The sequence below is a fragment of the Oryctolagus cuniculus genome, chromosome 1 (genome assembly GCF_051225735.1).
Source record: "Oryctolagus cuniculus isolate XC-2025 breed Fujian yellow rabbit chromosome 1, ASM5122573v1, whole genome shotgun sequence".
Lineage (NCBI taxonomy): Eukaryota > Metazoa > Chordata > Mammalia > Lagomorpha > Leporidae > Oryctolagus > Oryctolagus cuniculus.
In genome coordinates, this window is record NC_142867.1 from 161,611,798 (window position 1) to 161,636,719 (window position 24,922).

The 24,922-nt window shown below is 42.6% G+C and overlaps 1 protein-coding gene and 1 pseudogene across 6 annotated transcripts in view; both read right to left on the reverse strand.

Moving 5' to 3' along the window:
- Nucleotides 1-24,922, reverse strand: part of PIP5K1B (phosphatidylinositol-4-phosphate 5-kinase type 1 beta) — a 324,599-nt gene that overhangs the window by 250,018 nt on the left and 49,659 nt on the right. The gene's annotated exons all lie outside the window — the stretch shown is intronic.
- LOC149128724 (26S proteasome regulatory subunit 4 pseudogene) lies at nt 6,703-10,309 on the reverse strand (annotated as a pseudogene). Its single transcript, XR_016215078.1, has one exon. The product of XR_016215078.1 is annotated as a 26S proteasome regulatory subunit 4 pseudogene (transcript).

Consider the following 24,922-nt stretch of genomic DNA (forward strand, 5'->3'; position numbering starts at 1 on the left):
AAGAGCACAGGTGCCAGATAACCTTCTCAGTCTCTTCAGTGTTCACTCTCTGTCCCAACCCTATCTCTGCGGTTACCATCCTCATTCCACAGTTGAGGGCAGGAGACAAATCAGTTCATCATGTTGCCAAAGGTGATGAAACTAGGTAAGTGGTAGAGAAATCTGAGCCGAGGGATCTGGATTCTGAGGCTAAATGAGTCAGTCAGTTTGGCAGGGTAAGAGAGGAGACGGTACCCTCCCAATATGCTGGTTCACTCCCCAAACCCCTGCAGTGACTACGGCTAAGCTAGGCTGAAGCCAGCAGCTAGGAAGTCAGTCTGGGACTCCCAAGTGGGAAGCAAGGACCAAAGCACTTGAGCCATCACCTGCTGCCCCCCCCGGAGCACACTAGCAGGAAGCTGGAAATGGGAGCAGAGCTGGGATTTGAACCCAGACACTCTGCTATGGGATGTGGGCATATCAACAGCTGGGTCAAATACCTGCCCTTGAAGCTGAGCTCTGGATCACCACTGCCCACAGGGAACACGGCTGCATTCCTCAAACCTGCCCTTTTCATGGTGCTCCACATTATTGTCCAAGAATGCTGGTAGAGCTAATGTGTACAGGATAACCCTCTGCTTATCAAACACAGAGATGAGGGAACTATAGCTATGCATGACCTGATAGATACTATCAGCGCTACAAAAATCTTGCAGTTAGTAAGTGCCTATTTGTCCCAAGGCAGTCAGCAAAACTAATGCAAAGGGTAGAAACACAGACTATCTGATTGCAAAGGGGCTTTATAAATTGCCTACACTAACCTTTAACAGAAAAGAAACTGAGGTTCAGAGAGAACCAAAGATTTCCTCAAGGTCCTAAAAGTGTCACGGGGGTGGGTATTCAGCACAGTGGCAAAGACATCACTTGCGAGGTGTGCATCCTCTATCAGAGAACCTGGGTTCAGGTCCTTACTCTGTTCCCCATCCCAGCGTCTTGGCAATGCACATCCTGGGAAGCAGTGGTGATGGCCCAAGTACGTGGGTCCATACCACCCACAAGGGAGACCCAGACTGAGATCTAGGCTGCTAGCTCTGACGTGGCCAAGTGAAGCCCAGGCTGCTGTGGGCATCTCAGGAGTGAGCCACAAGATGAAAGCTCTCTGTTTCTCTGCCCTTTAAATAAATAATAAAGAAACAAATATTCCAAAAAGTAACTTTTTCTTTAAAAAAAAAAGGCATCTTAGAATTAGTCCTGCTTCCCACCTTTGCTCCCTGGATTCCCCTTAAACTCCAAACTCTTTGTCTATGCAACAGCATCTACTTCCATAGTCTTATGATCAATATGCTGATACCTCTCAGGGTTTTATCTCTGACAGAATTGACCTAGAGATTGTCACGTGTCTACCAGCATTCCCCCTGTTATGTTACATAAGTTCTTCAAAATCATCTAGTCTATGAAGTCAACTCACTGTTACCTATCCAAAATCTGCTACTTTCTAAAAGAATGAATTGCACACCAGTCTTGTGCTAGATTCTCCCTCTCCTTCATCTTTATTTTGAGCTAAGGTGGCACACAGCAGGAAGAAGTGGAGGAGGACCACCATGCCTCTCCTTGGGAGCTGAGACTTAATGCCCACTCAGACCTTCCTGAGGGACATGGGGGAAGTCTCTACGTCTTTGCTAACTGCATCCTGCTGGACACCCGAGACACCAGGTTGACGCAGTGACTGGATGAGGCGGTGTGATGACATTTCACCACATAAGAGAAAGCACCAGGGGCCAGTCCTGTGGTGCAGCGGGTTAAAGCCCCGCCGGCTGCTCCACTTCCAATCCAGCTCTCTGCTATGGCCTGGGAAGGCAGTGGAAGATGGCCCAAGTCCTTGGGCCCCAGCACCTGTGTGGGAGACCTAGAAGAAGCTCCCGATTCCTGGCTTCAGATCAGCTCAGCTCTGGCCATTGCAGTCATTTGGGAAATGAACCAGTGGATGGAAGACCTCTCTCTCTCTCTAGTTAGACTACTCTCTCTAACCTTGTCTTTCAAATATTTTTAGTATATGTGCTGAAGTGAGCACATGTCTTTCAAATAAATAAAATAAATCTTTATAAATAAAAAATAGACAAAGCACAAGAGAAAGTCCTACATTTTCAGTCAGAAGCAAATGACATTTCTGCACTGAATAAATTGTCAGGAGTGGCAAAACTTAAAAGGATTTCTGAATGCAGCCCAGCCCTGCTGCTTGTTACATGTAAGATAAAGGTCACCTATCAAACATGGCAACAACACTGAAGACACAAGGATTGTGATTATTTGGGGGCTGGGGGACAGAGAAGGGAGTAATAACTGAGAGGCACCTGGTGGTAGCGGAGAGGAAGTAGAAAAAATCAGATGGCAGGAGTTACATTTTTTTAGCCATTTTTATTTGAAAGGCAGAGTTACAGAGAAAGAGAAGGAAAGACAGAGAAAGATCATCTGTCCATCTGCCCACTCCCCAAATAGCCACAATGGCTAGGGCTGGGCCAGGCTGACGTCAGGAGCTTCATTCAGGTCTCCCATATGGGTGCAGGGACCCAAGCACTTGGGTCATCTTCCGCTGTTTTCCCAGGCACATTAGCAGGGAGCTGGATTGGAAGTGGAGCAGCCAGGACATGAACCAGTGTCCATATCAGATGCCAATGCTGCAGGTGGTATGCCACAATACAAGGCCTCAAGGAGTTGCATCTTAAGGAGATGGTGGGAAATGCAGGCAAATATATAGACAAGTTTTTAAAAATAAAGCCTGGCTGGTGCCACGGCTCAACAGGCTAATCCTCTGCCTGCGGCGCCAGCACACCAGGTTCTAGTCCCGGTCGCTCCTCTTCCTGTCCAGCTCTCTGCTGTAACCCAGGAGTGTAGTGGAGGATGGCCCAAGTCCTTGAGCCCTGCACCCGCATGGGAGACCAGGAGAAGCACCTGGCTCCTGGCTTCAGATCACTGCAGTGTGCCGGCCACAGCGGCCATTTGAGGGGTGAACCAACAGAAAAGGAAGACCTTTTTCTCTGTCTCTCTCTCTCTCACTGTCCACTCTGCCTGTCAAAAAAATAAAAATAAAAAAAGAAAGGAAAAAAAAACAAAGCCTAATTCTAATTCAGAAAACAAAATCCTAATTCTGACTAGGTGCCAGGTACCCTGTCAAACATGCTCCTGCAGAACAAGTGGAGAGCAAGCCACGTGACGTCATTGTGACCAGTCAGTCACAGGGCTCCTGAGGGCAGGATCTACTCAAGCTTTTCCTTCCCTGAGAAGTCAAAGTGGGAAGAGAAAAGCTGATGATACAGAAGAAAAGATAATTTAGATAAAAGGCCTTAAAGTCAATCAAGGGATATGGGATTGAGGGAACAATAACAGATGATAACTATTTATTTAAAGTCTATAAAATAAACTTTGGCTTCAGATGAGCCAAATCAGTAAACTACACTGCTCTTTTTTATTCACAAATAATAGCTATTGACACTTTGAGACTGCTGCTTACGTTTAATCTGCTCCATCACTGACAACATAAAAGCTTTCACCTTCCTTCAGCACAAATGAAGAGAAAATGCAACAAATGCTGTCGCTTCTGCAACAGCTAAGCAGATCTGACCATCAGACAAAAGCTATAAGGTAGCAGAAGGAAACCACAGCGTGACCACAAAAAACTTGTCCCATTTTTTCCTATTTAATTTGCTTTTGAAAAACTTAATCTAAAGGCTCAATTAATCTTAATGATGTAATGCATTCTTCACAAGCTGTGGACTTAAGAAGGCACAGAAGATGTAGACAATGAGCTCCCCACAAAGGTGGCCCTTTATCTTCTACATTAATTCTAAAATAAATTTTCAATTAAGAGAGTAGCATGAGAGGAGTGCATGTTTAACCTAGTGGTTAAGACACTTGCATTCCACATAGGAGTTCCAGCTAAGGCACACCCTGGGAAGCAGAGTGATGGCAAGTAACTAGAACCCTACCACCTGCGTGCCACCCTTGACTTAAAGATTTATTTTATTTAATTGAAAGAAAGAGTTACAGAGAGAGGTAGAGACAGAGAGAGAGGTCTTCCATCTGCTGGTTCACTACCCAGATGGCTGCAATGGCCGGAACTGTGCCGATCCGGAGCCAGGAGCCAGGAGCCTCTTCCAGGTCTCCCACGTGGGTGCAGGGACTCAAGGACTTGGGCCATCTTCTACTGCTTTCCCAGACCATAGCAGAGAGCTGGATCAGAAATGGAGCAGCCGGGACTCAAATTGGTGCCCATATAGGATGCCAGCACTTCAAGCCAGGGCTTTAACACGCTGCACCACAGCGCCGGCCCCGACCCTTGACTTTTGTTCCTAGCTCCTGGCTTCCACCTGGCCCAGCCCCAGTTGTTGAGGCAATGTAGACAGTAAACCAAAGTATAGGAGTTCTCTGTATCTTAAATAAGTTATAAATACATTAATTAATTAATTAACATGAGGGAACCAGAGAAGTATTCTGGTAATGAACAAGTGGTACATTTAGTGAAGCAAGTTCTGTCTTAATTTGTTCAAAACCTTCCTGTATATTTAAAGCACCAGAAGTCATATAAATTCTACTTATTTTTATTTTAAAAGAGTTTTAAATCTTTCTTTTTACTCAAGAAAGTATGTCAGACTTGTTCTGATAATATAAACAGATTTTATTATATTTACAGTAAATTTCATTGACATATTTACATGTTCCACTTCTGATTCAGCTCCCTGCTAATGAGCCTGGGAATGCAGCAGAAGGTGGCCCAAGTACTTGGGCCCCTGCACCCATGTGGGAGACCTGCATGAAGCTCCTGTCTCCTGGCTTCAGCCTGGCCCAGCCCCTATCTCATATGTATATATAAAAAAAGACCATTTGGCATTTTCAACAAGTTTTGAAAGCCTGCCTTTGCTCTGTGCTTACACAAAGCAGTAATGGGATCATTCACCAGGTTTACACAGGACAATTGTGGCTTCTATCAGTTGTCTCTATTAAAATTCCCTTCAATAAATTACATGATCACCCTACTTAATAAGAGCAGCATCCCTGTACGCTGCAACAATTTACTGAGGCACCTGGGACTTGCACTTCAGTTTTAAAGAGAACCTTTTGGTACTCTTTTCATTTCTTCCATGGTTACCGACTTAGGATCCCTCTCCTGGGAGCCACTCTAATTAAGTCAATTTTCTTAGAAATACTATCCACTTAATCTATCTCCAAAGTGTTTCACAAAGCACCTGGCAAATTTCAGTATTTTCTCTCCTCTGATATCTGATGTCATTTTTTTTATTTTGTCATTTAATAAAAGATATTTGTTAATTATACAAAAATTTAAAAATATAGACATTTAGAAAATTACCCATAACCCCATCACTCAGAAGTAATTACTTTTTATATTGTCATGTAAAACATTCCAGCTTTTTACCTGTCTATACATCTACCTATCTATATACACACAGGCTGATTAACTTGCTCTTTCCAGATTGCATGCGTGAACATCTTTTCCATGTCTATAAACCCAGAGTTACACCTTCAATCTCAAAAGAGTTGTGAAACATGGCCATCCCATAACCTTCTCAAATATATTCCTGACAATACAAGATGGGTAGACATGTGAATTTTTAGGAACTATTTTTAACAATAATGCAGTGAACATGATGTAATATTTTGGAGTGCTTATTATAATTATAGTACAAATTATTGAAAGTGGAAGTGCTAAGCCAATGACAGATACACTTAGACTTAAAATAATTTTTTTCTTATAAGAAATAAGCATGCTTCTTACATGAAAAAGTAGCAAAAACAAAGATTTTATGTAATCCATTACCCAGGGTCAGCCTCTGTTAACATTTTGCTATAGATGTCCACAAGTTTTAATAAATGCTGGGAGTGTGTGTGTGTGTGTGTGTGTGTGTGCGTTTTTATATGGGAAAGAGCACACATTTTCGGGAAAGAGTGAGCAGTGACCAAAAGACACCTCCCACTCAAAAAGATACACAGGATTTTGCTAATATTCTCTCTAGATTTTTATTTATTATTTATTTATTTATCTATTTATTTTGATAGGCAGAGTTAGACAGTGAGAGAGAGAGAGAGAGAGAAAGGTCTTCCCTCCATTGGTTCACTCCCCAAATGGCCACTACAGCTGGCACGCTGCGCCGATCCGAAGCCAGGAGCCAGGTGCTTCCTCCCGAACTCCCAGGCAGGTGCAGGGCCCAAGGACCTGGGCCATCCTCCACTGCCCTCCCGGGCCACAGCAGAGAGCTGGACTGGAAGAGGAGCAACCGGGGCAGAATCTGGCACCCCAACCGGGACTAGAACCTGGGGTGCCGGCGCCGCAGGCGGAGGATTAGCCAAGTGAGCTGCGGCACCAGCTTCTCTTTAGATTTTTGAAAAAGATTTATTTATTTGAAAGAGTGAGATCTTCCATCCACTGGTCATTCCTCACATGGCCACAAGGGCCAGAGGTGGGCTGATCTGAAGCCAGGAAGCAGGAGCTTCTTCCGGGTCTCCCACACAGGTGCAGGGGCCCAAGGACTTGGGCATCTTCTACTGCTTCTACTGCTTCTACTGCTTTCCCAGGCGTAGCACAGATCTAAATAGGAAGTGGAGCAGCCAAGACTCGAACCAGCACCAATATGGGATGCCAGTGCTGCAGGCAGAGGCTTTACCTGCTACATCACAGTGCTGACCCCTGTTTAGACGGTTTTGAAGTCTTTATTATTTCATTGTGCCTTCTCTCAAGGCCATCAGACCACATGTTGCCTTGATGTCAGCACCAAGGAAGTCATGTTTAGCCATGATCATGTTGTACCATGGGCCAGTATCACCTGGCTCGTGTCAATCTGAAAGATGCACTTCTTAGTCTTGCCATCAGGGAGAGGAAACTCTATCTTCCTGTCAATGCAGGTGTCGTAAGTGCTGGATCCAGTTTCTATTCAGTTGGTAGTCATAACAACTTTACATCTCCTGTTGCATCAAATCCATCCAGCTACTTCCACAGTTCCAGCATTGTTTGCTGAATCTCTCTTTTACTGTCAGAATTTGAGTCATATCTTTTTGTCCCATTAGCATAAATTTCCTCAATAAACACAATGGATGGTGCATGTTCTCTGGCAATGCAAAACAATTCCCGTACAAGCTTGGGCCCATCGCATAGGTATTTCTGAATAAGGTCAAAGCCAACCATTCTCAAGAAAGTGGCCGAGGCTTGGTCTGCCACTGCCTTGGCCAACCAGGTTTTTACCTGTGCCAGTCTGAATGTAGAGCATGACCCCTTGGGGAGATTTAGCCCCATCATTTCATAAGACTCTGGGTGGGTGAGAGGAAGCTCCACAGATTCCTTAATTTCTTGGATTTGGTTGTCCAACCCTGGTCCCCAGTATCGGCATGGGTCTCTTGAGGGGCCTTTTCCACCTCCGTCACTGTGACCAGGGGATCCATGTCATCCATCAACACCTCTATCGTAGCATGCACTTTGTGGATGAGCAGGGCCGAGCAGCCTGGTGCCAGCAGACCCTTGTCCATACATGCAAGGAGGCTGACACAGTGTTCTGACCCCATGGAGGTCAACATTTTGGCGTGGTCATAATCGATGATCTCCTCCATGGTTCCTACTGACACCGGGGTCCCTCTCAGGCCACCCACCTTTGCCCTTTCCTCCTGCTTTTCCTCTATGGTTTTATTCGTTCCTGATTTCTGACAATCTCTTCCTGCAAGACGACACAGTCTTTAATTCTAACTGCCATAATTTTTCAGCACTGAGTGTGAGGTGTTACCAGTGGCAGCTTGTGGCAGTATCTGGTTCCTTTGTCTTCTTCTTAGTCCCCATTCTGGTTGGTACAGGAGGTCTACATTTCTTTTTCTTGTCCTTGTTGTCCCCTTCTTGCCTCCTCCAGGGCCACCATCACCACTCCGACGTGGACCCATCCTGACTCAGCCACTCGAGTTACCACTGCTGGGAGTGCTGGGCTGCTTCTTTTAACCACAAATGAGACCACACTCTACTCACACATACTGGTCTGTCACTTACCCACCTTCCTGCACAGCCTAATTGTACATGGCTCCAAGATAGTCAATAGATAAAAGAATTGTAATTTGATTGTCTGCTAATGGAAATTTAAGGTGTTTCCAATATTTGTTATTATAAATAATGCCATAATAAATAGTGTTTCTTTATTTTTCGCACCCTTGTCCAATCAGTTTCTTAGGCTAAATTCCCAGACGTGTTACTGCTAGATCAGAGGACAAAGACTTCAAGGCTTTTTATGAACACATCATCCATGAGAAAGTCTGCATCAATTAACATTTCTCAACAGATCCAAGACTGATTATTCTACACATTCACATCAACCTTGGCATTCTTCTTAGACTCCGATAATAAAAGCACTCTGAGTTTTTATTTTAATTTTTTTAATTAACAAAATTAACCGGTATTTTTATGTGCCTTGTGGCCTTTCCCAATAAGTTAGCAAGTTGTTTTATACTATCTATTAGTATCTAGTTATACATCAAATAGCCAAAATGTATTTCTTAAAATCTGAGGTCGTATTTCACTGGAGAATTTTTAAAAAGAGAAAGAAAAACATGTCTTGTACTTCTAAAAATAGCTCTGGCGTTCCTGCTTGGTATTTTGCTTTAAGTTTATTCCAACTCAGACAAGTGAGAACAACCATTTTCTCTACATTAAATAAAAAAAAAAGGTTGTACCAGGCAAAATTATCAATTTTTTTTTCAGAGCACAGAATTCAGTAGAGCACAGGTCCACTCCAGAAGTTCCAGTGTAATAGGCGCTTTAATAAATATCATGCAGTCTCATCTCTAGCTGCTCCAGGGAACACACCATTAAAATGACACTACAGGAAAGCTCTGTTCCTCTCAACACGAATATCTGCAAGGTTCGAAGTATTAAAGATTGGGGTTACAGTTTTTCTCAGAGCTTTCATTTTTAAATAAGCACCCATTATGAACAATTGTGACTGATTTCCTTTGGAATAAAAACATGGTGAACACTTTTTTTTTTAATGGTTAAGAACAAATGACCTGCAAGTGAATCCAAGATAATGAGCAGTGATTGTAACATTCCATCAAAGCATTTTTGTTGAAATGCTTTAAAAACAATATTCAGAATACAAATTCTTCCCGCCAGAAAAAGAATACATACTCCAAAACACACTCCATTTATAAACATCAGTTTTATTTTAAAATGTACATGTATAAAATACTTCAGTGTTTCTAGCAGCCATAATTCAAGTAACTAAACATAATTATCAACTTCAAACAGGAAATCAACTTTTTGGGCTATACTAAAGTTTACAGTTAAGAGATGTGACGGAGATCACAGAATAATGATAAAGCAAGAAAACATTTATTTTCATCAATTCTAACCAGAATAAATTTTTTAGCATTTTTTTTTGTTTTGATAAATTGTTGCCTATTTTATCCAACTTTGTAATGCTTGGCAAAATGTATAAAGTCATATTATAGCATTAAATGGTAGCATAAGCATTCAGTAAAATAAATGTTTATATTCTTAAAGCATTCATCAGAAAGATACTCAAATTCTAAAGGCTTATGTTAGTACCTTGATAAAAGTATTTTTTATTATTCAAATATAGCAACTATGTGACACAAATCTTTTCTTCCTTCTCTTCATATTAAATAATTGAGTCTGACCTAAATTTTTTTTTATTTATTATTTATTTTCATTTTATTTTAAAGGCATAAGTGAGAGAGAAAGAGACAGAGATGTAACCACCTTTGATTTTCTGGTTCAGTCTCCAAATGCCTGCAATAGCTGGGGCTGGACCAGACTTAAGCCAGGAGCCCTGAACCTAACTAAGGTCTCCCACATGGGTGGTAAGGACCCAAGTACTTGAGCCACCATCTGCTGCATCCCAGTATGTACATGAGCAGGAAGCTGGGACTGGAAGCAGAGCTGAGATTCAAACCCAGGCATTAGCATGGGGGATACAGGCATCTCAACACTGTTCCAAACACCTGCCCCCATGAGATTAATCTTATCTTCTCCACTCATTTCCTGAACTACAGGTCTCCAAAAATAATGTATTTCAAAATCTAGTGCAAAAGATGATTAAAAGAACAGATTAGGAAAATAAGATGACATTTGGAGATGGAAAGGCCATTCTATATAATTAGTACTGCTAATTGACCCTCAGTGGATGGGCTTACTTGACTTTTCCCAGAAGTAAGACACTGATTAACTCCTCATGAAATGAATAAATGAACCCAATGGAGATCATTTATTGTTGAGATTAAATAATCCTCCAAAATATCACCAAAGAGCGGCCAACCAGAATAAGAACCAAATCAAGATAAATTGAAAAGTCAAGTCATCCCCTATACAAAGGTGCTAAGAAAAAGGTGATTAAAAAAAAAAAAAAAAAACAAGGTGTGGGAGCTATCTGAAAAAGAGTTACCTGCAAAATAATAGAGACAAAAATCAGAGTGAGAGCATCTCTCGCATTTCCAGGTAGGATGGGGTGCCCTGAGGCAGGTGCTGGGAGAAATCTCATGTCTGCAGACTCAAAGCAAGTGTGCAAAGTGGTACCACCGGGTTGACAATGTTTGCTGAAACCAGCCCTGGAAAGCATTAATCGGTATCCACAGCAACTCTCCTTATCCTCGTTTAGGAAACCATTTGATGTTAACCCAGGAGCTCAGGGAGGTTAAGCAAGCCACAGGAAGAAAACAGCTCCTCATTGCCATCATGACTGCACCAGGCTGAGTGGTTTCCATTTTGGGTTTAAATGACAAAATGGCATTTTTCTTCATTAGTCTGTCTGATGATTTTTGAGTCACCTAGATCAGCTCACCAGAGTCTAGTCAACCTTGCAAGATGAGGACACCATGCTTATAGACCTACAAAGCTACAAACTGCATTTTTTAAAACCTTGAAAAATTCCCCCAGGTAACAATACTACATCAAAGCTCCTTAGCACCAGCTACACAGTCTAGACTCTGCCTTCTTTTTCAATCTCAACTACTATCACAATTGTGGTCATTACCATCAGCAACATCAAAGCTAACGTTTCTTAAGTGCTCTTTAAATTGGGTCAAGACCTGTCCTCAGCATTGTGCACTTGATACTTCATTTAAAACTGACAAAACCAATGGAGAACATCGTGTTGTTTTCATTGTTCTACTAATGGGGAACACAAGGGTTAAAGCCTGTCCCTCATCACCTCCCTGAAGACTTTCACACTTCAGCCACACTGAAATACAGTCAGCCTGCCATTTCTGTAGGTTCTTCAACCTGTGGATTTAATCAGCCATGGGTTCAAAATACAGGTATGTATATTTGTTACTTATAACAAATACATATACTATACACACACAACTGCATCTGTACTGAACATATACAGACTTATTTTTGGCCATTATTTCCTAACAATATATTGCAACAACCATTTACATAGCATTTACGGTCTATTAGGGCATCATAAGCAACCTAGAGATTATTTAAACCAATAGGAGGATGTGCATAGGTTAAATACAAATACAATACCGTTTTACTGAATGACCTTGAGTATATATGGATCTATCCTCAGGGTTTCCTGGAACCCGCCTCCTGTGTACACTGAGGGATGACTGTCTTTATAACTCTTGGCAAATGCAGTATGCTTTTGCACACACTTCTGCTCATTTGCCTAGACTACTGGCTTGGTCCAGAACACCATCCAACTTTTTCTTGTCAGAGTCTTTCCTACCAGTTCTTCAAAACTCAGATGAGGGAGAACATCTTCAGATGAACCTACCCAGAAACCTCAGTCTCTCCTAAGAAAAGTTAGATGTTCCGAGGTGTGTGCTACTTCCATGTGTGTCATCACTCATACGCAACATGAGAACTGGAAAAGTCTATAAATCTGTTCCCCACTGGGCTACAGCCTCTCTTAAGTAATGCCATGCGCACTGCATAAGGTCTCAGAGTCTTTAATACACAACTCCAGATGGTGCCATTCATATAGCACCATAGAGAGTGACGTTAAATGGCAACTGGTGAGGTTGCACCGTATGGTTGCTCTAAGGACAGTTTCCCCACGCCTTCCCAGGGACATGGCACAGAGCAGGTATTCCTAAATGCTTCTAAATGTCTGAACAGCTGAAAGAAAGATCACCATAAATGTGAGCTTAATCACTAAACCCTCCCAAACCAATTTGTTACCCTCCAAACCAACACTTAATATTGGACAACCTAAATACCACCATCAACCTCAAGGTAAGTGCTAGCTTTGTTGCCCAGTGTAAGCACTCTCAGAAACTATCTCTGCATTGCCTCTTCTACATCAGTTTCTTATATACATTTTCTTTAAATGTTCTCAGTGAATTTTGAAATTTTCCCTCTAAGACTTTGATAATGTCATCATCAATCTGCAAATGGATATTACATTTCCACCAGAGAAGCAAATAATTATAGTGAGAATAAGATGTAAAAATCAACCAAGAGTGGACCAAAATGCAAATTAATCTAGTCCAATTTTTCTGTTTTAATGATCATGTTCACAAGGACATTATGACTCCACACTCAGAAAAACAACATTCTACAACATCCAACCACCTGCTCAACAGACAGAAGAAAATTGTGCACTGAACTTTGGCAAACATTTATTATATCTCTGATTACAAGGGAAAAAAAGAGTGAGGCTTAGGCAATACATTTGCATATTCTTTTATAAAATTTTTATTTTTTAAATTTAGCTCCCACATATTAGGGAAAACATGCAGTATTTGTCTTTCTGTGTCTGGCTTACTTCACTTAACACGATGTCCTCCAAAAGGACGCAGTTCCTGTTTTTCCATGAATAGGAACATGGTCCAAGCTAATGAACCGTCAACATGTAATCAGCATCAAGAAATAGACATTGAGGCAAGCTTTACTAAAGAGAAATCCTAGGACATATTTAGCCCCCACTTCCTCATCAGATTCCTGCCATCTATTAGTTAACTTGGAGCGGTAAAAGGAATAAAAGGACAAAATCTATTAGCTCTGAAAGTACTACTTGGGGCCAGCACCATGGCACAGGTTAATCCTCCGCCTGCGGCACCAGCATCCCATATGGGCACCGGTTCCAGTCCCAGCTGCCCCTCTTCCAATCCAGCTCTCTGCTGTGGCCCGGGAAGGCAGTGGAGGATGGCCCAAGTCCTTGGGCCCCTACACCCACATGGGAGACCAGGAAGAAGAACCTAGCTCCTGGCTTCAGACTGGCGCAGCACTGGCCGTTGGGACCATCTTGAGAATGAACAAGCAGACGGAAGACCTTTCTGTCTCTCCTTCTCACTGTCTGTAACACCTACCTCTCAAATAAATAAAATCTTAAAAAAAATATTGCTTAAAACATTGAAAACTCAGAGACACAGCAATGTGACAGAACCATGGTCACCAAAGATGATCTCATGCTCACCCTTGGGCAGGTAACTATGTTATATTACATGGCAAAGGAGAGCCAGTATTGTGTGTGCAATTAAGGTTGGTCACCAACTGAGTTTTAAGATTATCCTGAACTCAGGTCCTCGACATGGAAGAAGCAGGCAGAGGTATCAGTGTCCAAGTAACAGTGTGAGCAACACTCAACCGCCTACTACTGGGCTTCTGCAAGGCAAGGAACGCAGTTGAGCTCTGGAATCTGCAAGAGGCACAAAGACGGGTTTTCTCCCAGAGCCTCCAGAAGGAAGGTGATCCTACAGCCACCTTCACTTCAGCCCTGTCAAGCCAGTTTGGGACTTTCGACCTCCAAAAATGTAAGATAATAAACTTGTATGATCTGTAATCACGACATCTGTGGAAATGTGTTTCAGCACCAGCAGGAAACAAACATGGGCAATTTCACCTGGAGAAGAAACCTACTGTTTCCCAGTTCTCCTGTCTTTATTCCCCCCAAGGAGAGCAAGAGCTCCTGCGGATGACCACACTGTCTGCTAGGGCTCTTCTCAACCATGACGCCTCACAGCGTTGACTTGCACAGAAATGATCTGAAACACAGCAAGCTGGTGTGGAATTTTGAGGTTTTGTGCATATAATCTTGACATTATTTGACAGCCAGAGAGACCTCAGAAAAGAACACCTGGGCCACTCCCTACACTTAACTAATACACACAGACTGGAAGGCTTGGGCAGTACCATCCTCCAGGTCTCACAGCTAATTAATCACAGAGTCAATTCTAGAATCTCTCAGTCTCTCCCTCCCCACTCCTGTGACAATTCTCATCCAATTCCCCAATTCCTCATGCTTCTAGTAACTAGGATTAGATGCTGTGCGCTCAACTAAAGCAGCCACATTCGTGTTTCCAGGAGGTTGAAAGCATCAAGAGGAACACTGAAGGACAGAACTCTCTAGAACACTTTAGATGAGGCCAAAATGCTTTTTTATCTCCTGTCATCAAGATTTGGCCAAAACGAGACTCTGGCATAAGTTTGTTGTGTTTAAGCCTATTTATGAGCTAAGCAGGATGCTACTACACGAATGAGGGTGAAGCTTTAAGTAAAATTGTCATAGTTTTTCAGATTCTTAGAACTTTTTGGACATTCTGAAGGTAAGGACAGAGAAGTAAGTATATGAGGTCTCTACTAGTTAAATGTTAAGCTACATCTCAAAGAAAGATCCCAGCAAAGTGAAGTGACCTTTGTGGTATATCCCAAGACTCACAATTGTCTTTAAGTCCCAACCACCAGGTAAAAGCAACTTATTCAGAGAGATGTGGGTATCAATTCTCCTTTCCAATGAGTTCCAGCCTCAGTAGCTCAGAAGAAACCTACTGTATGCAGGGTATAGATAGCTCCTGTCTTACTGTCTATTCCAATCTTAATGCATTGGCTTAGTCCTATTCCTGTTTTTGGCATTGAAATGGACTTCTGTTCATTTGCCCCAGGCTAGAACGTATGGTTAAAACCACTGTTCCAGGGGCCGGCAGTGTGGTACAGTGGGTTAATGCCCTGGCCTGCAGTGCCGGCATCCCATATGGACACCGGTTCAAGATCCGGCTGCTCCACTTCCAATCCAGCTCTCTGCTGTGGCCTGGGAAAGCAGTAGAAGATGGCCCAAGTCCTTGGGCCCCTGCACCCACGTGGGAGACCCAGAGTAGCTTCCTGGCTCCTGGCTTCGGATCAGTGCAGCTCTGGCTACTGTGGCCAATTGGGGAGTGAACCATCAGATGGAAGACCTCTCTCTCTCTCTCTCTTTCTCTCTCCCTCCCTCCCTCCCCTCTCTCTGTGTAACTCTTTCAAATAAATAAATAAATATTTTTTAAAAAACCCGACTGTTTCAGACAAAAAGGTTGGCAACAACATGTGTAGTTCTCATTAACTAGAAGTAGTGGCCGGCGCCGTGGCTCAATAGGCTAATCCTCCACCTAGCGGTGCCGGCACACCGGGTTCTAGTCTCGGTTGGGGCGCCGGATTCTTTCCCGGTTGCCCCTCTTCCAGGCCAGCTCTCTGTTATGGCCAGGGAGTGCAGTGGAGGATGGCCCAAGTGCTTGGGCCCTGCACCCCATGGGAGACCAGGAGAAGCACCTGGCTCCTGCCTTCGGATCAGCGCGGTGCGCCGGCCGCAGCACGCCAGCCGTGGCGGCCATTGGAGGGTGAACCAACGGCAAAATAGGAAGACCTTTCTCTCTGTCTCTCTCTCTCTCACTATCCACTTTGACTGTCAAAAAACACCTAGAAGTAGTTTTACTGACTTGTGAAGCACAACGGCCAGATGACCCACTCCAAAGACAGCTGTGTTCATGACAGTTATGTGAATTGTGCCGTGGAGCTAAGACCATAGGTAGTCATTAGTCATTGGTATTTTGTACACCAAAAATTTTTTATATTATATTTCTAAGTTTAACCTGTTCAAAGATTCAAACTCTTAAAAGATCTCCAGATGTCCTAAGATAATTAACAATTTTAAAAATGCAGCTCTGGCAAACCCTGTTTGCTGCCTGAAGTATTTTTTTTTTTCATTTTTTCCAAAGGCCTTGCTTTAGAACATTGCTGTCTAGCAGAAACTTTAATACAAGCCACTCAAGTGGTTGTACATTTTTTAGTAGTCATATTTTTTAAAAGTTCAAAGAAACAGGTGAAATTTTAATAATATGTCTTACTTAACTCTTTATCAGAAACATCATTTCACTGTATAATCAGTATAAAAACTAATGCAAGATCTCATTGCTTCTAGTAATCCTCAAAATTTGGTAAGAACTTTACACCTACTCATCTCATACATCTCATTTCAGATGCTAAGTTTCCACTGGAAACACCTGACTGTTTTAGTAGGTGTGTTTAGAATATTCACACCTAGTACAATTTTTGACGTCTGGATTTAGGGCAACTATCTTATTATTTGTTTTCTATTTTTCATTCTTATATATCTCCTTTATCATTCTATTTTGGGCAACTGTGAAGTTTAAGAAATCTAAATACAGATCAAGTATTTCCGGTGAAAACCTATTGTTTAAATTGATATTTGAAGTAAGTGTAAAATACATACTGGGTATTCTAAATTTCACATTTAAATTGATATGAGCAATAAGTGTAAATACATACTGGGTATTTTATTTTTAATTAACAACACAAAATATATCACTAATTCCTAATACTGACTAAATGTTAAAATTATCAATCATTAAAATCAGTTGTACCTGTTTCTTTTTACTTTTTGAATATGGATACTATAATATTTAAAATTACCTATGTGGCTCTCACTATACTTCAATTAAAAAGTGCTGTTCTAAAAGGATAGGCTGAGACATACACATAAATTAAAACATGGGCAAAAATAAAAGGTCTCAGTGGTACAAATAAGAAATCACAGAGGATATGAGGGGCAGAAGGATATATGTGCACATTATCACATCATCTTCAAACTATGCAAAATCAAAGAAAAAATTATTTTATAATTTCAATCCATTGAAATATAAGCATGATTAGGACAATCAGATGTTAAAAGTTACTTCCTTGTTGGTTGGTTATAAATTTTTTTTAAAGATTTATTTATTTGAAAGACAGAGTTACAGAGAGAGACAGAGAGAGAGGTCTTCCATCCGCTGGTCCACTCCCCAGATGGCTACAACAGCCGGAGCTGCACCGATCCAAAGCCAAGAGCCAGGAGCTTCTTCTGGGTCTCCTGTGTGGGTGCAGAGGCCCAAGAACTGGGGCCATCCTCCACTGCTATCCCAGGCCATAGCAGAGAGCTGGACGGGAAGAGGAGCAGCCGGGAATAGAAGTGGCACCCATATGGGATGCTGGCACTTCACGCCAGGGCTTTAACCCACTGCGCCACAGCACCGGCCCCTGGTTGTTGGTTATAAATTTACAAATAGCCTTGGAAGGAAAAAAGGTAAACTAAGAGTGAACGCAGACTTCACCACAGCTACAACACATTTTTATATACCTGCTTTTTCCCACCAACATGGCAAGCTGACAAAATGAGAATACAGCAATTTACAAACTTTTTGCATGAAATATCTAATTCAAGCGCTCCCTCTTTCTGACACTGGTAACTAGAATTAGATCAGCTACACATTTCTATCATGAATATTACACCCTGGAGGGAGACACACTGATGTGGTAAACAGGAGTCTGTGAAAATAGTGATATAAAATATCACATGGACAAAGGCCCTTAAGAAAGACAAAAAACTCCCTGGAGTTTGATCTTATGAATAAGATGAAGAACCCAGCCTCGTTCATGCTATTCTTTGTGCACAAGAGGAATGACTGCACACTGCTAATATACGGTAATCAGTGTGAGCTGACTGATCAAAGATGTCAGAGATGGCCAGCGCCCAGAGGCCACCACGCTGCTCACAGACAAGCAGTATTCCGCTCTGGTGACCTTCACTCTCCCAGAGGTCAGGCAGGGTGATCTCAGCTTTACCTCCGAGACTCTCTGACGACACCTGGGCCAGTGATTGATTGAGCACAGCGCACGGACCATGCTGAGGTCACCCTGGGATTCACTCCCAGGGCCCAGGCCACCTCCAACGTACTCCAGAACCCCATAGCCTGCTCCACATCTGTGAAACACACACGTGAGTACAACATTGAGATACAAACCTGTACACATCGTGTGACAGCAACTACTTAGCTGCAGGAAAAACAACTGTGACCACCAACAGGAGTCACCTCTAGCGGTGGAAGTGCATTTCCCACACTCTGCAGTATTTCTCACATTAGAAGGGAGAAAAATCTATTACTTCCACAAGGCAACTTCTATTTTTGTGTGGGAGAACATTACAAAACAAAAGTGGCCCATATCCATGAAAGAACATGAATTTATTTGGAATTGGTATCCTCCATTGATCTTACAACCTAATAGATTTCTGAATTGTGTGATGTCACTGAGCAAAGGTATCCTCACAAATGTGTTCTCATCATGCTGCTGAGCCCCTAAACAGGATCAGTACGAAAACTAAAAACAGATTCTTCAGAAGAGTAGTCTCCAAAGTAGGGCACAATGAAACCACAAGTAGTTTCCTTTTTGAAGAATGAATGTAAACCTCAACCATTCAATTAGATTGCACAGCTAGAGTCTTAATAATTCTGCATGAAAAATTAAGGCTTTACATTACACAACTTTTTATACCCATTTTTTCTAACTTGAGGATGATGTATTTTAAATTACTTCTTGCAGATTTTTCAAAGTTTAGCAAGGAAGATGGAGAGGCTCAAATCTCTTAGAGGTATTCATCTGTTTATAAGATTGTTATGTCATCTTTCAGTCACAGAGTTGAATTACTGTGCCTCAAGCAAGTCACACATAGATAACATACTATTTTTAAAAAATCTTGTATTAAGAGAAGAGACAGACATTGTCAAAGTACTGCAGGAAAAGAATTACTAACCATGTATGATGGTGAAACCCTAGTCATAGCTCCTTTTAAGTCAGAAACCAGCAGGCTCCCTGTGACCTCTGTTATTTTCACATCTACATTAAAGTATTTGTACAGTATGATAATATACTAATTTATTGGTATTAACGAAAGCATAACAGGTAATAGATAATGGAAATTATAGATAAAATTAACATTATCTGGAACAATGTGTTCATCCAAGAAAAAACTCAGGAGAGTCATCTGAAAAAAATAATCAAAGCCAAAATAAAAAATCAGTAACTTCCCTAATTTCTAGAAGTACGCCAGCCAGAAAATCAGAAAATACAATGGAGTTAAAATTCACATTTATAAAGGAAAGAAAGGGTACTAAACAGACAGGAAAACTTTCAAAGAGAAGGCTACAGAACAAACGTAAAGAAAACCATGTAACTCTACTATGAGACCGAAAATAAGACTCAAACGGTTAGGCATTGTGGCACAGTGTATTAAATCACCATCTGGGATGTGGCATCCGATTTCAGGGTGCTGGTTCAAGACTCTGCCACTCCACTTCGGATGCAGCTTCCTGCTAATGCACTTGGGAAGGCAGCCGATGATGGCACAAGTACTTATTGGTTCTTTGCCACCCATGCAGGAGACCCAAATGGAGTTCTGGACTTCTGGATTTAGCCTGGCCCAGGCTCAGCTCTGTAGGCATTTGGAGAGTCAATCAGTGAATAGAAGATCTTGCTAAAAAAGTTTAGCCTCTATGAGTTTGTAGCTAAGAAAATCTTTAGGGGATGGCGCTGTGGCACAGAACATTAAAGCTCCAGTCTGCAGCACTGGCACTCCATATGGGCGCCAGCTTGAGTCCTGGCTGCTCCACTTCCAATCCAGCTCTCTGCTATGGCCTGGGAAAGCAGTGGAAGATGGCCCAAGTCCTTGGGCCCCTGCACCCATGTGGGAGACCCAGAAGAAGCTCATGGCTTTAGATCAGCAGAGCTCCAGCCACTGCAGCCATCTGGGGAGTGAACCAACGGATAGAAGACCAACCGACCAACCTACCTACCTACCTACCTACCTCTCTCTCTCTGCCTCTGCCTCTCTGTAATTCTGCCTTTCAAATAAATAAATAAATCTTAAAAAAAGAAAATCTGTAAATGACTGCAAATAGAAAATACTGAAAGATGTATACTAAAATTATTAAAAGGGATTATTTTGAGTTGTAGGGTTATCAGAGATTCTTATCTTCTTTTATTACATATCTTTCCTAATTTTTTTTACAGTAAAAACGTTGATTTCATGTTAATTCAAAACTTTCAGATAAAGTAGGTTTACAGCAGATTTTCTTGGGGGAAGACTTCTTTAGATGTCAGGATTCATGAGACATCAGCCATAAAGTTCAGAACATGAACTTTATTCATACTGACTTTGTCTGGTTATTTATTTTTATTTGAAAGAGACCAAAAGAGACAGAGATGGAGAGAGCTTCTATCTACTGACTTACTCCTCAAATTCCCACAACAGCCAAGGCTGGGCCAGGACAAAGCCAGGAACTGGGAACTGCACCCAGATCTTGCAGGGATGGCAGGGAACCAAGTATATGAGCCATCATCTGATCAATGCTGGGTGCAGGGGAGCAGTAAGCTGCATTGGCTGTGGAGGGATACTCAGAACCAGGCACTCGGCTACGAAACACAGCCATCCCAAGTGGCTTCTTAACCCGCCCTGCCGCAATGCCTGTCCCTATTTGTATTCAACCTTTATCGCCCCTTTCCTCTTCCCTATCTTCATCTTCCTCTGCATGGTCTCCTTGATTTCTATTTTATTTGTTGTTTTAAAATTTTTATTATTTATTTCAGAAGCAGAGAAACAGAGAGAGAAAGAGAGAGAGAGAGCGCACGCGCGCAATCAATCCCATTTGCTGTTTCACTCCCCAAAAGCCTGCAATGGTCCTAGGCTGGAGATGAAGTTGGAAGCCAGGAATTCAACCCAAGTCTCGTTGGGTTGGCAGGAGCCAGTTACCTGAGCCCTCATTGCTGCCTCCCCAGGTCTGCATTAGCAGGATGCTGGAGTCAGGAGCCGGAGGTGAGAACTAAACTCAGGTACTAATTCCAAGGCAGGACACTGGCGTTCAAACTACTATGCCAAAAACAACCACCTTTCTATTTTTTTTAAGATATACTTATTTATTTATTTGAAAGGCAGAGCAACAGAGAGAGAAAGACAAAAAAAGAGAGAGATTAATCTTCTGCCTGCAGGTTCACTCCCCAAATGGCTGCAACAGCAAGGTATGGACCAAGCCAAAGCCAAGAGCCAAGAACTCCATCTGGGTCTTCCTCAAGGGTGGTGGGGGCCCAAGTACATGGGCTATCTCCTGGTGCTTTCCCAGGCATATTATCAGGGAGCTGGATTAGAGGCCGAGCAGCTGGGACTCAACTGACACTCTGATACTGGATGCAACAGCCTAACAGCTGCTGTGCCACAATGCAGGCCCCTATTTTTCCAATGTCTGTTTCATCTTTTATTTTCAATAGGAAGAAGAAACAGAAAAACCTGCCTTGTTTGTTTCCAACATAGTCACTGTCCCCGTTTTTATGTTCCCCTGCTAATGATCCTGTTTGTTAAAACCCCCCATCTGGTTCCCACCAACCATGTTCTGTTATACTGAACTGAAAATACAGCAGAATCCTTGTCTGCATCCCAGCCATGCTTCTTTCACACTTCCACGGCAATACCCGCTCCTCTTCTGTCCTGGCTCAACCACCATCATGAAAACAGCACAAAGGACAACTCAGACTTACAAACTGAAGCCCAAGGAGCCCCTCATCGTTAAGGGTTAAGGCAGCTCCAAAGAAGCCCAGCAACTCATCACCGAATCGCAAAGTGGAATCCAAAGCGGCCTCAGAGGGACAGCAGGGGACAGGTATTGTGTTTAAGATGACCACATCCCGTTTTGGAGCACCTGGGTTTGATTTCCAATTCAGCTCCCAGTTTCAGCTTCCTGCTAATGCGGACCCCGGGAGGCAGTGAGGATGGCTCAGACAGTTAGGTTCCTGTCACCCACCCATAGGGGAGACCTGCACTGAGTTCCAGCTAAGAACTTCAGCCAGACACAGTCCAGGCCTTGGCAGGCATTTGGGGAGTGAGCCAGCAGGTGTGCACCCTCTCTGTGTATCTCTCTTTCAAATAAATACAAACTAAAAAAAGAAGAAGAAGGTACCATAATAGGTACCTTGGCCTACTCATGTGACAATGAATCCCTCTGGACCTTAGTCAATCATCATACAGCAAGTAAGCTTGAAAATCCGTAACATTACACGGTTGAACCACATTTGCATTAACCTATTACATTATAATGTTACGGCTAACTCAGAAAACATATTCAATTACATGAACATTTATTGGGCATCTACTATGGGCAACATATCATGATCAATATTATGGACTTGCATGTATCTGAAACTGATCATTATAATCATGCTTTGCAAAGAGATTGCAATTACCACAAATATTTACATAATATCACAGAAATATTCTTTTACACTAATCATAAAATTACAGTTAGTGCCATTTTTTGAAGTTTTTTTTTATGCCTTGACACAGATCTGTGTGCTTTCAATATACTATTTCATTTAATCCTTACAAAAGCAGTGAAGACAGTAGGACTCAAAGAGGTTAACAGACTTAGCCAGTCAGCTACTTTATAAATGGAGAATTAGATTTAAAAAGAAGGTCTGATATAAAAATCTGTTCTCTCACCTGCAAGGCATACTACTGCTTCCCCAAGCCTCCATTGCCAAAATGGTCCCTGAACAGTTTCCATAAAGAAGCCCCACAGCAGATGGGATGAACTAAAGCAGATGGTTGAACTGTGAAGCATATTCCCAGGGAGTATTGTGGGGGAAAGAAGAGAAGATTTACCTCCTTTGAAAGCATCAGGTATTCCAAACCTTGGTCATAAGCGGAAGTGCATGAGAAAACATTCATTTCAACCCCTATCAAAAACACTTTCATTGACTCCTATCAAAATAGTAAAGAATCTTCCTGTCTACTTACAGCACTCCCTATGCCTTTCCATGGTCCACTCATTCTGCCACAGTCTCATTGTATCTACACACTCTACCACTTTATTACCAGATTTATTGTGCACAGTATTATTATCACATGCTACAGTACAAGTTCACTATGAACAGAGATCAGAGGTCTATCCCCAGTGTTCAGAGACACAAAGGCCCAGACCACAGTTGGAACACATCCTTCTTCTTTGCAAAAGTAGATGACAGTAACTATTCAAAACACTTTCTAACCTTTCACCAAAACTGCTAAACACTGCTAAATATTTCACACTTGAATGGAGACACTGACACAACTGTAAGTGAATCAACAGCTACGTCACTGAGGAGAAAGCTGTAATTACAGAATAATAGAAATATCAGTGACAGCAGAGTTTTTTTCTTGTTATTGCAGCTTACCCAGGGAATTACATAAAGAGTTTGTTGAGTTAGCATGACTGACTGGTAATCCATGCATGGCATATGAGGCCATGATTCCTCAACTCTTAGGCATAGCACTGGGGAGTTGCAAGGTGGGTGGTGGGGCAGTGGAGGAAGGATGCTAGATTTCAAAGCATCTGTTGATCCTTACAATAGAAGTTACTGGGCAGGCATCATGGCACAGTGAGTAAAGATGTGGCCTGCAAGACTGGGATTCCATACAGGAGCAGGTTTGTGTGCTGTCTGCTCTACTTCCAATCCAGCTCCCTGACAATGGCCTGGGAAAAGCAGCACAAGATGGCTCAAGTGTTTGAGCCCACATGGGAGACCAGGAAGAAACTCCTGGCTCCGGCGTGACCCAGCACCAGTCATTGCAAGCATCTGAGGAATGAACCAGTGGATGGACGATCTTGATCTCGGTCTCTCTCTCTCTCTCTCTCTCTCTATGACTTTCAGATTAGTAAATAAATTCTAAAAAAAAAAAAAAAAAAAAAAAATTAGAACTTACCACTTAGAAAGGATTTTAAATATCCATTAATTGTATAATGGCAACTACAGAAAACAGTGTGTGACAAACCAGTTTGGCACAGCATGGGTTAATAAATTTTCATTTGTTAAACACTTTACCAGATGCCAGTTACTGTTCTGAGACTCTTCTACATTTTACATCATCTCAGTATCCTAACAACCCTATGATGTAGTGTACAGATAATAAAACAGGTTCAGGGGCTGGCGTTGTGAACAGTGGGGTAAGCTCCCACCTGTGAGGCTGGCATCCTATATAAGGGTTGGTTTGAGTCCTGGATGCCCCACTTGCAATCCAGCTCCCTGCAAATGGCCTGGGAAAGTAGTTGAAAATGTTTCCAGTAACTGGCCCCCTGCTACCCACGTGGAAGACCTGGATGGAGTTCCAAGCTCCTGGCATCAGCCTGGCCAAGCCCCAGCCATTGCAGTCATTTGGGCAATAAACCAGCAGATGGAAGATCTCTCTCTCTCTGTCGCTCGCTCGCTCTCACTCTCTCTCGGTTGGTGGTTTCTCAGCAAGTGGCAATTCTGTCTTGCAGTTGATATCTGGCAATTTCTGGAAACACTTTTTGGTGTGAGAAGTCAGGGAAGGTGCTACTGGCTTCTGGCTGAAGGAATGGTGCTAAACACCCTGTGATGTGGCCGGTGCCGCAGCTCACTAGGCTAATCCTCCACCTCCGGCACTGGCACTCCGGGTTCTAGTCCTGGTTGGGGTGCCGGATTCTGTCCCAATTGCTCCTCTTCCAGTCCAGCTCTCTGCTGTGGCCCGGGAAGGAAGTGGGAGATGGTCTAAGTCCTTGGGCCCTGTACCTGCATGGGAGACCAGGAGGAAGCACCTGGCTCCTGGCTTCAGATCAGCGCAGCGCACCAGCAGTAGCGGCCATTTGGGGGGGGTGAACCAATGGAAGGAAGACCTTTCTGTCTCTCTCTCTCACCTTCTAACTCTGCCTGTCAAAAAAAAAAAAAAAAAAAAAAAAAAACCTGCGATGCACAGAATTGTCCAGACCAACACTGATCTGGCCCAAATGTCTCCAGTGCCAAGGCTGAAGAACCCTGCTCTGGGGTTAGAGCCCTCAACCACTCAACATCCAAGAAACACCATCTTCT